The following is a 12088-nucleotide window of genomic DNA, read 5'->3' as shown; positions in this document are numbered from 1 at the left end:
AAAGGCTGTGATGGGTTAACCCTGGCTGGATGCCAGGTGCCCACCAGAGCTGTTCTATCACTCCCCCTCCTTCTCAACTGGACAGGGGAGAGAAAATATAACAAAGAGCTTGTGGGTCGAGATAAGGATAGGAGAGATCACTCACCAATTACCGTCACGGGCAAAACAGACTCAGTTTGGGGAAAAATTAACTTGATTTATTACAAATCAACCGGAGTAGGGTAATGAGAAATAAAACCAAATCTCAGAACACCTTCCCTCCACCCCTCCCTTCTTCCCGGGCACAACTTCACTCCCGGATTCTCTACCACCCCCCCCCAGCGGCACAGGGGGACGGGGATGGGGTTTACGGTCAGTTCATCACACGTTATTTTCTGCCGCTTCATCCTCCTCAGGGGGAGGACTCATCACACTCTTCCCCTGCTCCAGCGTGGGGTCCCACCCACGGGAGACAGTCCTCCACGAACTTCTCCAACGTGGGTCCTTCCCACGGGCTGCAGTTCTTAACGAACTGCTCCAGCATGGGTCCTTTCCACAGTGTGCAGTCCTTCAGGCACAGACTGCTCCAGCGTGAGCCCCCCACGGGGTCACAAGTCCTGCCAGAAAACCTGCTCTGTGGGCTCCTCTCTCCACAGATCCGCAGGTCCTGCCAGGAGCCTGCTCCAGCGCGGGGTTCCCACGGGGTCACAGCCTCCTTCGGGAACCCACCTGCTCCGGCGTGGGGTCCTCCCCGGGCTGCAGGTGGATATCTGCTCCACTGTGGACCTCCATGGACTGCAGGGGGACAGCCTGCCTCACCATGGTCTTCACCACGGGCTGCAGGGGAATCTCTGCTCCGGCGCCTGGAGCATCTCCTCCCCCTCCTTCTTCACTGACCTTGGTGTCCGCAGGGTTGTTTCTCTTACATGTTCTCACTCCTCTCTCTGGCTGCCGAATACCGCCGTCCCAACTTTTTTTCCTTCTTAAAAATGTTATCACAGAGGCGTTACCACTATCGCTGATTGGCTTGGCCTTGGCCGGCGGCGGGTCTGTCTTAGAGCCGGCTGGTATGGGCTCTGTCGAACACAGGGGAAGCTTCCAGCAGCTTCTTACAGAAGCCACCCCTGTAACCCCACCCGCTACCAAAACCTTGCCACACAAAACCAATACATTCCACCCCTCGCCTCTGTGCATCACATTTTTAAGAACTATCATTAAAATCTACATTCATCACACAAAATCTTCACTCACATCAACAAAAAAGAATTCCCCACACCAAAATCAAAATAATATCATCACAAAACCGACAAAAAGTGGACAATTTACACACAATCCACCCCTCGTCCCTTCACCACAATTACAACAATAAAAATTCCCCGCTCGTCATGCAGCTCTTAACTCTCTAGCTGCGTTCAATCCATGTTTTGCCCGTTACCTCTCTCAGTTACTATCCTTATCTCAAATTCCTCACTTGCCCGCATTCTCCACCAAAAAGACTGTGATGGGTTAACCCTGGCTGGATGCCAGGTGCCCACCAGAGCTGTTCTATCACTCCCCCTCCTTCTCAACTGGACAGGGGAGAGAAAATATAACAAAGAGCTTGTGGGTCGAGATAAGGATAGGAGAGATCACTCACCAATTACCGTCACGGGCAAAACAGACTCAGTTTGGGGAAAAATTAACTTGATTTATTACAAATCAACCGGAGTAGGGTAATGAGAAATAAAACCAAATCTCAGAACACCTTCCCTCCACCCCTCCCTTCTTCCCGGGCACAACTTCACTCCCGGATTCTCTACCACCCCCCCCCAGCGGCACAGGGGGACGGGGATGGGGTTTACGGTCAGTTCATCACACGTTATTTTCTGCCGCTTCATCCTCCTCAGGGGGAGGACTCATCACACTCTTCCCCTGCTCCAGCGTGGGGTCCCACCCACGGGAGACAGTCCTCCACGAACTTCTCCAACGTGGGTCCTTCCCACGGGCTGCAGTTCTTAACGAACTGCTCCAGCATGGGTCCTTTCCACAGTGTGCAGTCCTTCAGGCACAGACTGCTCCAGCGTGAGCCCCCCACGGGGTCACAAGTCCTGCCAGAAAACCTGCTCTGTGGGCTCCTCTCTCCACAGATCCGCAGGTCCTGCCAGGAGCCTGCTCCAGCGCGGGGTTCCCACGGGGTCACAGCCTCCTTCGGGAACCCACCTGCTCCGGCGTGGGGTCCTCCCCGGGCTGCAGGTGGATATCTGCTCCACTGTGGACCTCCATGGACTGCAGGGGGACAGCCTGCCTCACCATGGTCTTCACCACGGGCTGCAGGGGAATCTCTGCTCCGGCGCCTGGAGCATCTCCTCCCCCTCCTTCTTCACTGACCTTGGTGTCCGCAGGGTTGTTTCTCTTACATGTTCTCACTCCTCTCTCCGGCTGCCGAATACCGCCGTCCCAACTTTTTTTCCTTCTTAAAAATGTTATCACAGAGGCGTTACCACTATCGCTGATTGGCTTGGCCTTGGCCGGCGGCGGGTCTGTCTTAGAGCCGGCTGGTATGGGCTCTGTCGAACACAGGGGAAGCTTCCAGCAGCTTCTTACAGAAGCCACCCCTGTAACCCCACCCGCTACCAAAACCTTGCCACACAAAACCAATACAAAGGCACAGGGTTCCCTATAGCACTGCTATAAGGGTGCAATTTTGCGTCAGCTGGGGAGGAGCAAGGTGTTGTGCAGAGTGCCTGTAGGTCCTGTTGCCAGTGACATAAGCTGTCCCCCAGTGACTTGTCACGAATAGCTATCTCAGGCAGAGCATACATGGAGAAACAAAGCATATATGCTAGTACCTGTTTTCTGAATCTTCGCTGACTGCCAAGTATTTCTCAGTGGGTTGAGTGCAGAGATGCTGCTTCCTTGCTGTCATTCATCCATCATCTAAATTAGGTGTTTTTTAAATGTTTAATCACCAAAGTATCAAAGCCTTTCTCTGCCCAGTCATGCTCTCTGGTTATGGAGCCCCAAAATGATGGGAATCACAGATTGAGGTTTGTGTGGAGTTAGAAGTGGATGGACAAACTCAGAATCAAGCCTTCTCCATAATGACAGACTGATAAATCACGTCTGTTTTCCTCTACAATGCAATGACCTAATTGAGTCATTGAGATGTATGGTGTGACAGAATAGCATTCCTAAAAATGCACATATAATATAAATCCATCTTTCCTGTAAGTGCCTGGGCAACAGTCGACTTCTGTGACTCACTTAAGAGAAATTCCATGGGAAAAAGGTTAGGCTTTCTCTGGGATGAAAAGAAAAAGAGTAAATGATATAAATGGTGATTGTAAAGCAAATCTCTGCTTAATATCCCCTGTCTGCACTATATGAAAAGCAAACACAGCCAGTAAAATTTCAAGTGCTGCAGTAAGTTCCCTGTCTTTGAGAGGTGAAGAGTACATACTCCCACAAACAGAGCTCGGCTTTGAAGGTCAGCCTGGGAGCACTGATCCTTTTCAAAAGAGAGAGGGAGTACATCCCGTCTGAGACTCTTGGCATGCTGGCTAAAAATCATGGATATTTAACCAGTAGCTTTTTCCTTACTCCAATCGGATGTCGGTATGATGTGGAGTAATCTACAGCGGAGTCATGGCCAAAACATCTTCCCCAATTGGCTGCAGGGAGAAACAGTCAGAGTGGAAAAAGTGTGTGGATGGCCTACGTGCAGTTGAGTTCAAATGCACAGCGTTTGTTTATGGAAGCTTATATTCAGCTGTACCATCAGCTGTCTCAATTACAGTCTTAGACCATAAGGGGAATAAAACACTAGAATTATGTTTGAGAACTAGAGAATTATTTGTAATAATTCAACAGAACAAAGGCACATTGATATACAGCAAGCTGGGCTGCTCACAAACTGCAGAAGGAAGATATGAAGAGCAGCATTAAATGGCCTACTCACTAAAACAACAAGGATCTTCATCCTCTCTGACACTGATTTGGAAAAAGACACACAAGGTACCAAGATGAGAAAGAGGCTGCAACTGAGATTTTGCAGAAGCCTGGCTTTAGTGGTGTATGCGTTTTCTTGAATTTCTGTGATTTAGAGGGATTTTTTTCTGCATTTATCTTGTCTTTGTTTTCCTTTGGAAATTGCATCATAGTGCTCTCTCTGGCTTTGGTAGCTACTTCAAGCATGGTCTAATTTAAAGATTATATTTTGTTTTGAGAGCAAGTGATTTCTGTTGTTTGGATTCAAAAGCTGGGGAGGTTATCACTATTATCTTTAGGGGGATGAACCTTAAAACTGGGTAACATGAATAGCCTGTGGCAATACTAAAACCTCACAACAGCTTTATGTAGTGATTTGAGGAGTTCTGATGGCTCAGTAAATATTTAATAATAGTCTCAAAATCATCATTCAGATTTCTAGTCCCCTGCTAGCCTGGGAGGTGCTCGGTAGGCTTTTGCAGACTATCACTACAATGCTGTGCACAATGCGAAGTGAGAGGATTAAGTGATCCACAGTCCTCGGATCTGATTCTTGCATCTCATGAACCAAGAACTTCAAAAGGATCTTGAAAAAAAGATGAAGGCCACATGACTGGAAATGCTGTACTCATGGCTGAATGCATTTACCAAAGGGCTGGAAAGGCGTGTTGATGTTTCTGAGTACTGCTCCAGGTTGGAGCAGACTGGCAGACTTAAAGATGGTTGAGTCATCTCCTTGCAGAGCTGGCAGAACAAAAGATTATACAGAAAAAAAGGGGACTGAGCTAAAGATAGTCACATGTCCCTGTCATGAAACACAGGGAATGAAATATGTATGGACCTGCAGAGCTTTTATACTGAGAGTAGGCTAATACAGTACTAATACAGCTACATTGCATGAGCATATTTTGGTAGAAAAAGTGAAGAAGCAGCATCTTGAAAATGAGGATACATAAAAGGGAAATAATATGAAAATGACTGGCATAAAGAATATTTTTTGGTTATAATTTGTATCAAATCTATCTGTTTAGAAACAATTTAGTAGTTCAACACAAATGTTTACATAGCCTTTCCAAGCAGAGTAACAAGAGTAGTATTACTGATTTATTTTTCCTGAATCAGGGGTACAAATCCCACTCTGGGAGCCCGAATGCAAGAATAAATAATATCAATATTCCCCACTACATGTGGGGAGCATTACAGCTGAACCACAGTGAGTTCTGCAGGCCTTATTTCGGCAGAATTCTGAATTCTAGCAGGCAGAATGTAAGCACAAAGAGACAGCCACATTAATAACAGTTTCCTGTAAGTAAGGGTTTTGCAGAGGTGATAATGTGCTAGGCAGCTGCCTGCCAGAGTCAGATATAGAGGCTATAAGGTTTTCCTTATTTCTTTCTGGCTACATCGAAGGACATTGTTAATGTGTAATCATCTCAAAGGCAAGAATATCCTTACATTGGTACAGGGATACAAGGAAAGGGCACTTGTGTCTACCCCTTTTCTTTGCTATGACAACAGGATGGCTTTTACCTGGCCATTTACTAGGAGCATCCTGGGGATGTGTGCTCTGTGTCTACCAAGTTTGCCTCCTCCCTTAGGTACCCTGGAATAAAGGCTGCCTGCACAGTTTATCTGAGGACACTATTAGGTTGAGTATTCTGATTTCTACTCTTCTAAACCCTACAAAAGTGATTTTGGCTACAGCCTTATATATGACACATATCCTCTTGCTGGAGTGAAGAAAGACTGAGGAAAAGGGAAGAGCAGAAGACAGTGGCCCAGGCTCATCAGCATGTGATGCTCAGGCTATGTGCAATTTTGGCCACTTTCTTAATTCTGCTTGGGATTTTATGAGCACCCATTCACAGTGCTGGAGCACTGCTGGGCTACCTGTGACTCCTGCTACTTATTCATCACAATGTTCCTCCCCATTCTGGAGGAGGTTGCTGCTGCCTTCTGATACATAAAGTAAGTTTGTTTAGTTTTCTTTAAACAGGAAGGAAATTCATTCCATCACATTCCCTAATGTAGAATCAATCTGTATGTTGCCTTGAACAGTACAGGCTTCGGATTATCTGGAAGTGAAGCAGCCAGATCACCACTGAAACTACCCTCCTAAAGCCCAGACTACAGGAGTCAACCTTAACAAGTTATCAGAATTATCTTAGCTAGAGACTTCATCTTCCTGAGCATCCAAACTAAAGAAGCACAAACTGCAGTCTCTGAGAAATTACTGCAAAGATTCAAACTAGCCATCCTTCTGACTTCTGTTGAGTGATGTGCTAAAAAATAATTAAACTTCCAAATCTTTTGAAAAGAGCCCTCTTGAGAATCTATTGGAAGTTCTCAATTTATTCCAGTCATTCCCTGAACAGCAGATAAGCGAGTTGTCTTGAATGCAGAGTGGATCACGTTTATCAAAACTATGCTGCTATTCAAAGCTCGCCTCTTCTGTGCCCCTTCCCATGTAAGCTGAGAACAGTCAAGCTCCCAGCCTTAAAAAAAAAGACATGCATGCTTTTGCTCACTGGCCTAAGAAGTACAATGGAGAAGAAGCATCCAGACTGAAAGCATTTCACTTTCACAGTACGCAGCCTGAAACCTACAGCTTTTTCATTGCTTAAGTAACTCCTGGCCATTTTAGTGTTAAAGGTCTGAATCTGTTCCACTCTCACCCTTACCCTACCAGTCACTGAGTTCAGTGATTAAGTACACTAGTGTGGGTTAACAGTTGTGACCCCTGCTCTGCAAAGGAAGTTTTCTAGTAGTGATCTGAACGTAACCTCCCTTCATATCCCTTTTTACCAAATAAAACTATGTGCACATGGAATGTAAGATGGAGAAGAGTATGAGAAAAAAAACCCTCAAAGGCAGCATTTAGCTCCTAAATGTTTCTAAGCTTGAAAGCACATTCTCCTACTGATTCAGTCATGAGATTTTCTTGCTTTCTTGCTCATGTCAGGGACACTGCTCACAACCTCAACTTTCCTGGTAACTGTATTTAACTGTTCATTTAAAGATAGTATTTTTACTTTCCACACTTTGTTTTTATTGGCTGCCACCTCTTTTTCCCTGTAAAAGGTTTTCTTGTCAAGAGGCAAAATAGTTAGGTATTGCAAAGCCGTATGATATTTTGACCAACCAGAGTGGCACTAAATTAAGTAAGATTTGTGGCTCTTAGCTTTTTCTCACCTTTCCTGTGGTCTCTCTTTCACACAATGCCTGCTGAAAAGTGGAAGTTGGAAGGCTCTGTGCAAGCGGACTGTAGCAGCAGCAAAATAATGGCCAGTCCATCTCCTTTCTTTCTCTCTCGAATCCAGCGTTCCAGAAATGCTGCCAGAAGTTGTTCTGGGGCCATCTGGGATTCCTCATTTAGATCATACAGGAAGTAGGAAATAAGACTAATGGCAATTTTGTTGTAAATGAAACTAAATTAATAAAAAGACCTACCTGTCAAAATTAGGTTTTGTCAGACAGCAGTTTCTATTTACCTTACACAAGTCAGCTGGAGAGAATGAGATCATTGTGGACAGGCAGAACAGTCATAAAACTCCCAGAGCAGAAGCAGGAAAGGAAACTTCGACCAAAACCATTCCAGTAACAGAGAATATGAAATCTGATGTCTTCCCGTAGGGGAATACTTGTGGGACATGCTTCTCTGCTCCAGCGGTTTTCCCAAATTGCCACTCTAGGAGTCTCCACTAGGCTTCTGAAATCACAAAAAAAGTAGGCTTTAGGGTAACTATTGTAAAACACATACTGACCTCCCCTCCTCTATTGGTCATACCCATGTGACACACTTCAGTCTCTTTAATACCACAGGCTTACTTCAGAGGAACATTTTTTACATTACGATATTTTGTTGACATAGACACAAACACTCACATAGGCTCCCAGCTTCAATTTCATAAACACATTTTTCCTCTAGTTCCTATTAATCTCACAGTAAATGTTTAAAATTATTTTTCTTTCAGTCAGTTTTCCATTATATTCTTTTCTGCATCCCTAAACTATAACAAAAGCAAGACTTTAAATTAGTCATTATGATTAACTGTCCATTTCAACACCTCTCATTTGAGACTCTGGGAAGCATTTTATAGTTTATTGGGTGATGGGACTGAAATCTTTACAAGATCAACCCTGATCAGCAGGGTTTACAAGAGACGCTCTGAGGATTTAATTCTCAGTTTCTTGTGCCTATATAAATCACGTAAAAATGAATGCAATGAAAGTGAAAAAATGGGGATCAGACCTTTGTGTCCACCAGAAGCAGTGACGGAGGTCTAAAGCATCTGGCTTAAGGCCAGGTCAGCAAGACTTATTCTCTTATGATGCTCCCTGACTTCTGTAGTGCAGGATAGGACTTTGAGGCTGGAGCAATCATGTCATAAATGCCAAAGGATGGACCACAGACAAAAACTTAGCACGGCTTTTCATGGGCACTCATGTCTTGCTGCTCCGTCTCAGTAAAGGAATGTAACTCTCCTTGTAATTACAAAGCCACTCATTCAATCTTTTGAGTAATTATGGGATGACAGCTGATTATACCCTGGAAATGCTTGCTAACAGTATTAATCTTTTGCTCGTATGGGCTGTTTATAGCTATAATTATAAATGAGTGAATGAAGCAAAGTAATTTCTGATTGGGTGGCTTGGGAAAAAAACTATGACTATGGCCCAAAGGATTGACTCAGCACTCAACAGGGAAAGATGCTGAGCACCCGCTGAAATCAGTGGGGTCTCAGCACCCCTGAGGAGTGCTCAGCACATCTCGGCAACGGGCTGGATCGCACCAATAATAACAAGACTGGGGCGGCAACTCAAAGAAATGTTCTTATTGAAGTTGAGGATAAATTAAAGGGAAGCAACCAAAGAGAAACTATTTTCAGACAGCAAGAGTAGAACTTCAGTAACATTTAGCCTGATCCTTGGAAATAAAATGTCTATGGAAGATTTCTTATTAGGGTTGAAGTACTTAAGAAGCCCTTATTAAATGCTCGTATACTTATAGTAAGTCAGGCAATGCGATGCACATTTTAATGCCATATTATTGCCAGATGGGCCTTTACATTCATATTCATGCATTTCTGCAAAAAATATACATACTTCTTTTTTTTAATTCTAGCTTACTTCTCGTATTTCATTGGCTTGAGGTCCAATTAAAGCAGCCACGAGCATCTAAACAAAATATATCTGAAGAACATTTTTTCCTACGACTGAAAAGGGATTTTTAAGCTATTACTTTGAAATGTTAATTTCTAGTAGTACTATTCTATAATAACAAAGTTCTATTTTCAGCTACCCCTGACTCATGTAAAATACTGATAGGTGTTGAATTTATAATTCAAAACCAGTATTTTCTTTTTAGAAATTACACAGGGTAAATAATATAACTGGAAAAATTAAGTATGACTTACTAACTCAAAGGTGTTTTACTAATCTAATCTCAAAGCTAAACTCAGGGTTACTACTTTGATATAATAAATTAGATCAGTGATATAACCCCATGAAGCAAAAAACTTCTGTTTAATTCTATAGTTTGTACGCACTTGACCCAGGCAATGAAATCACAGGGCTATGGAATTACCTCTGTAACACAAAGAGAGGGCAAATTTTATGAAACTAGAAAGATATTTGAGGGGACAAACTAGGATAGAATGGGACAGGAATTAATTTGTTCTTCATAACAAATGACTAATGACTGCCACTATTGAGAATACATGGGGAATGACTGACTTTTAACCAGATAAAATAGACTTTTGGCTATTATATGTCAAATTCATTATCTGTTTGAAAACTCTTTAGGAGCTTTGTTGAGGTAAGGGACTTAGGAACCTTGCTTGATGATTTATTTTTAATTCTTGGAATACTGCTGCTGGTGAATTGTTAACAATTCCTTCTGTGCCATGGCTTGCCACAAACCAGCCTTGTTATTTTTCTTTTCTTTTGATTTTATTACTGTATAATGAACAATTTCAGTGTTGCAAGATTAGGGAAGGAAGTTCATGTGACCAACAATGCTCCATTTTAGCATCTGTGGAAAAGGTATTCTAGTGGGGCTCCAGAATAAAAGAAGATATTTTGAGGCCTAGATGCAAGGTGAGGTGAGTTCAAGGACAGGCAAGCACAGCAGGAGCACAGACTGTGTTCTTCTTAAAGACAGTGAAATGAAAAGCAGTCAGAGGATGTGAAAGAGGTCTCTTATAAGAAGCTTCTGTAGTTTAGAAGGCAGATTCCTATGACAGGACCTAGCTCCGTCTGGCTGCAGTGATGGGCTGGTGATGCAATGAACTATGTCTGTTTCCATTCCACGTGGCACCAGCTATATGCATTTTGAAACATAAAATTGTTGGTGGTTTATGGAAGATGGAAGTTGCCAACCCCATGATGATTTCTTACAGACAATTAGGAAAGAGATGGGGAAAAGGAGGTAAGGGTAGGCAGCTACAGACAGGGAGTTACTGAGACTGCAAAAGAACTATCTAGGCATCTGAGGAAAAGGCACTGAAGGAATGGAGTTTACTAACAATTTGGGAAGCTGTTGTCTTCTGCAGAGGTCCTGTAGAATTTTGCCTAAGTATCTGCCAGCTGAATTCTAGATATTATTGCTGATCTGTTGAAAATGCACTGGGTCTGAAAAAAATCAGTTTGGCAACTGATTGTGAGGTTACAGAAAATCGCTTTTCATAGTGACTTTCTGAAGCGAGGACTGCTTGCAGTTGCTCCCTTTTTGGTTTTGCTCAGTATTGCTGGAGTTGTAGGACAAGAAAAGTCCTTGGGCTCCCATGTTCATAGCCCCACAACGAACATTAATGAACTCTCTCCCCTCCTCCATGCCTACTTAACCAAACTGAGTCATTTCTCATGAAAAAATTGCCTTGTTGCAGAGGAAAAGGAAGGTTTTATTCTTTATGAAAAAGGCTTGATAAAGTCAAAAGTCAAAGGAGCAAATAGTGACAACAGCAAGAATGTGCAATTGTTTCTTGGGACATTTGTAGGAATTGTTTCTGGAGTTAATCTCTAGTCTAATGTACATATATGCACATTATATTACACACTGTCTACATTATTATTTAAAATGATTTTGATTTGAGGGTAAGTTCCTACATAGCTTTACACTTAGATTTAAGTGTTGAGTACACTGTAACAGTAATACAGTACTGAAGCAGCTTGCAACAGCACCAGAAGAGCTGAAGACCCTGCTAACCACCAGCTGCCAGTTCAAGCCTTGAAGTTGGTATTTCTGGACAAAAGTAGCATTTCTAACCCAAGTGTCTGTGGAGGCAGGGCGAGACAGAGCCCTTGGGCACTGCGCAGCTGGCAGAGCTCAGTTCTGAAGTTTCACAAGCATTTTCCCTTCCATCGGCCAGTGTCCGAGTGAAGCCTCTGGGGATAGGAGATGTCTTGGCCACATCTGTCACTTTGAAAGCAGTGTTTTGGGTAGCTTTCAGCTCTGTTTTCTCTTGGGGGGCAAAGCTTGCATTTTCTAAGAACAGTCAAAAATGAAATTAGCTTTCAAGAGACCAAGGAAAATGACAAGAAAATGTAAAAGTTTCTAGTCAAAGTCTGGGCTTGCACTTATAGGTATGAGCTGTGTTTATATCACAGTTCTCTCAACCCATTTTCCTCATACATTAGAAATCTGTCTGCCAGCTATTTCCTTTTCTTTCATTATTGCATATTTACATCCTTCTTTCACTAGTTCTTTTCCTTCTTCACTGCTACTCTTTATACGTACTTTTTGATAACAAAATGCCTCTTAGGATTTCTTTCGGATGCTCCCTCCTCTTTATGCCCATTGGTTTCCACCTAACAGTGCTATTTCAGGACCTGTGTATTAGTCTCTGGCAAAACTAGCTGCTGCTTCTGACAGAGGTGAGGTGCCAAGCTGTGATTTCCCAGAGCACTGTATATGTACGTGATACTCGGCTGCTGATTATACCCTCAATTCTCAGGGCTGAAGCTTCGTCTGCTTCCTGTCACGTCCGTGGGAGCCATGACATCATCTCCATGGTATTCTGAAATGATGCCCAACAGTCCTGTCTTTTCCCCCTCAGACTTTATTGACGTAACCTATCATTTCTTTCATGGTTGATGGTATTGTGTTCTACATGTCTCTTGTGATTTAATTCCTTCTCGATGA

At 43.3% G+C, this 12088-nt stretch overlaps 1 protein-coding gene across 2 annotated transcripts in view; it reads left to right on the top strand.

Annotated features, from left to right (window-relative positions):
- PLOD2 (procollagen-lysine,2-oxoglutarate 5-dioxygenase 2) overlaps window positions 1-12088 on the top strand; it is a 76447-nt gene that overhangs the window by 4509 nt on the left and 59850 nt on the right. The window lies entirely within an intron of this gene.

Source organism: Harpia harpyja, chromosome 12, assembly GCF_026419915.1.
Source record: "Harpia harpyja isolate bHarHar1 chromosome 12, bHarHar1 primary haplotype, whole genome shotgun sequence".
In the NCBI taxonomy this organism is placed as follows: Eukaryota; Metazoa; Chordata; class Aves; order Accipitriformes; family Accipitridae; genus Harpia; species Harpia harpyja.
This window is presented reverse-complemented; position numbering and strand designations above follow the sequence as displayed.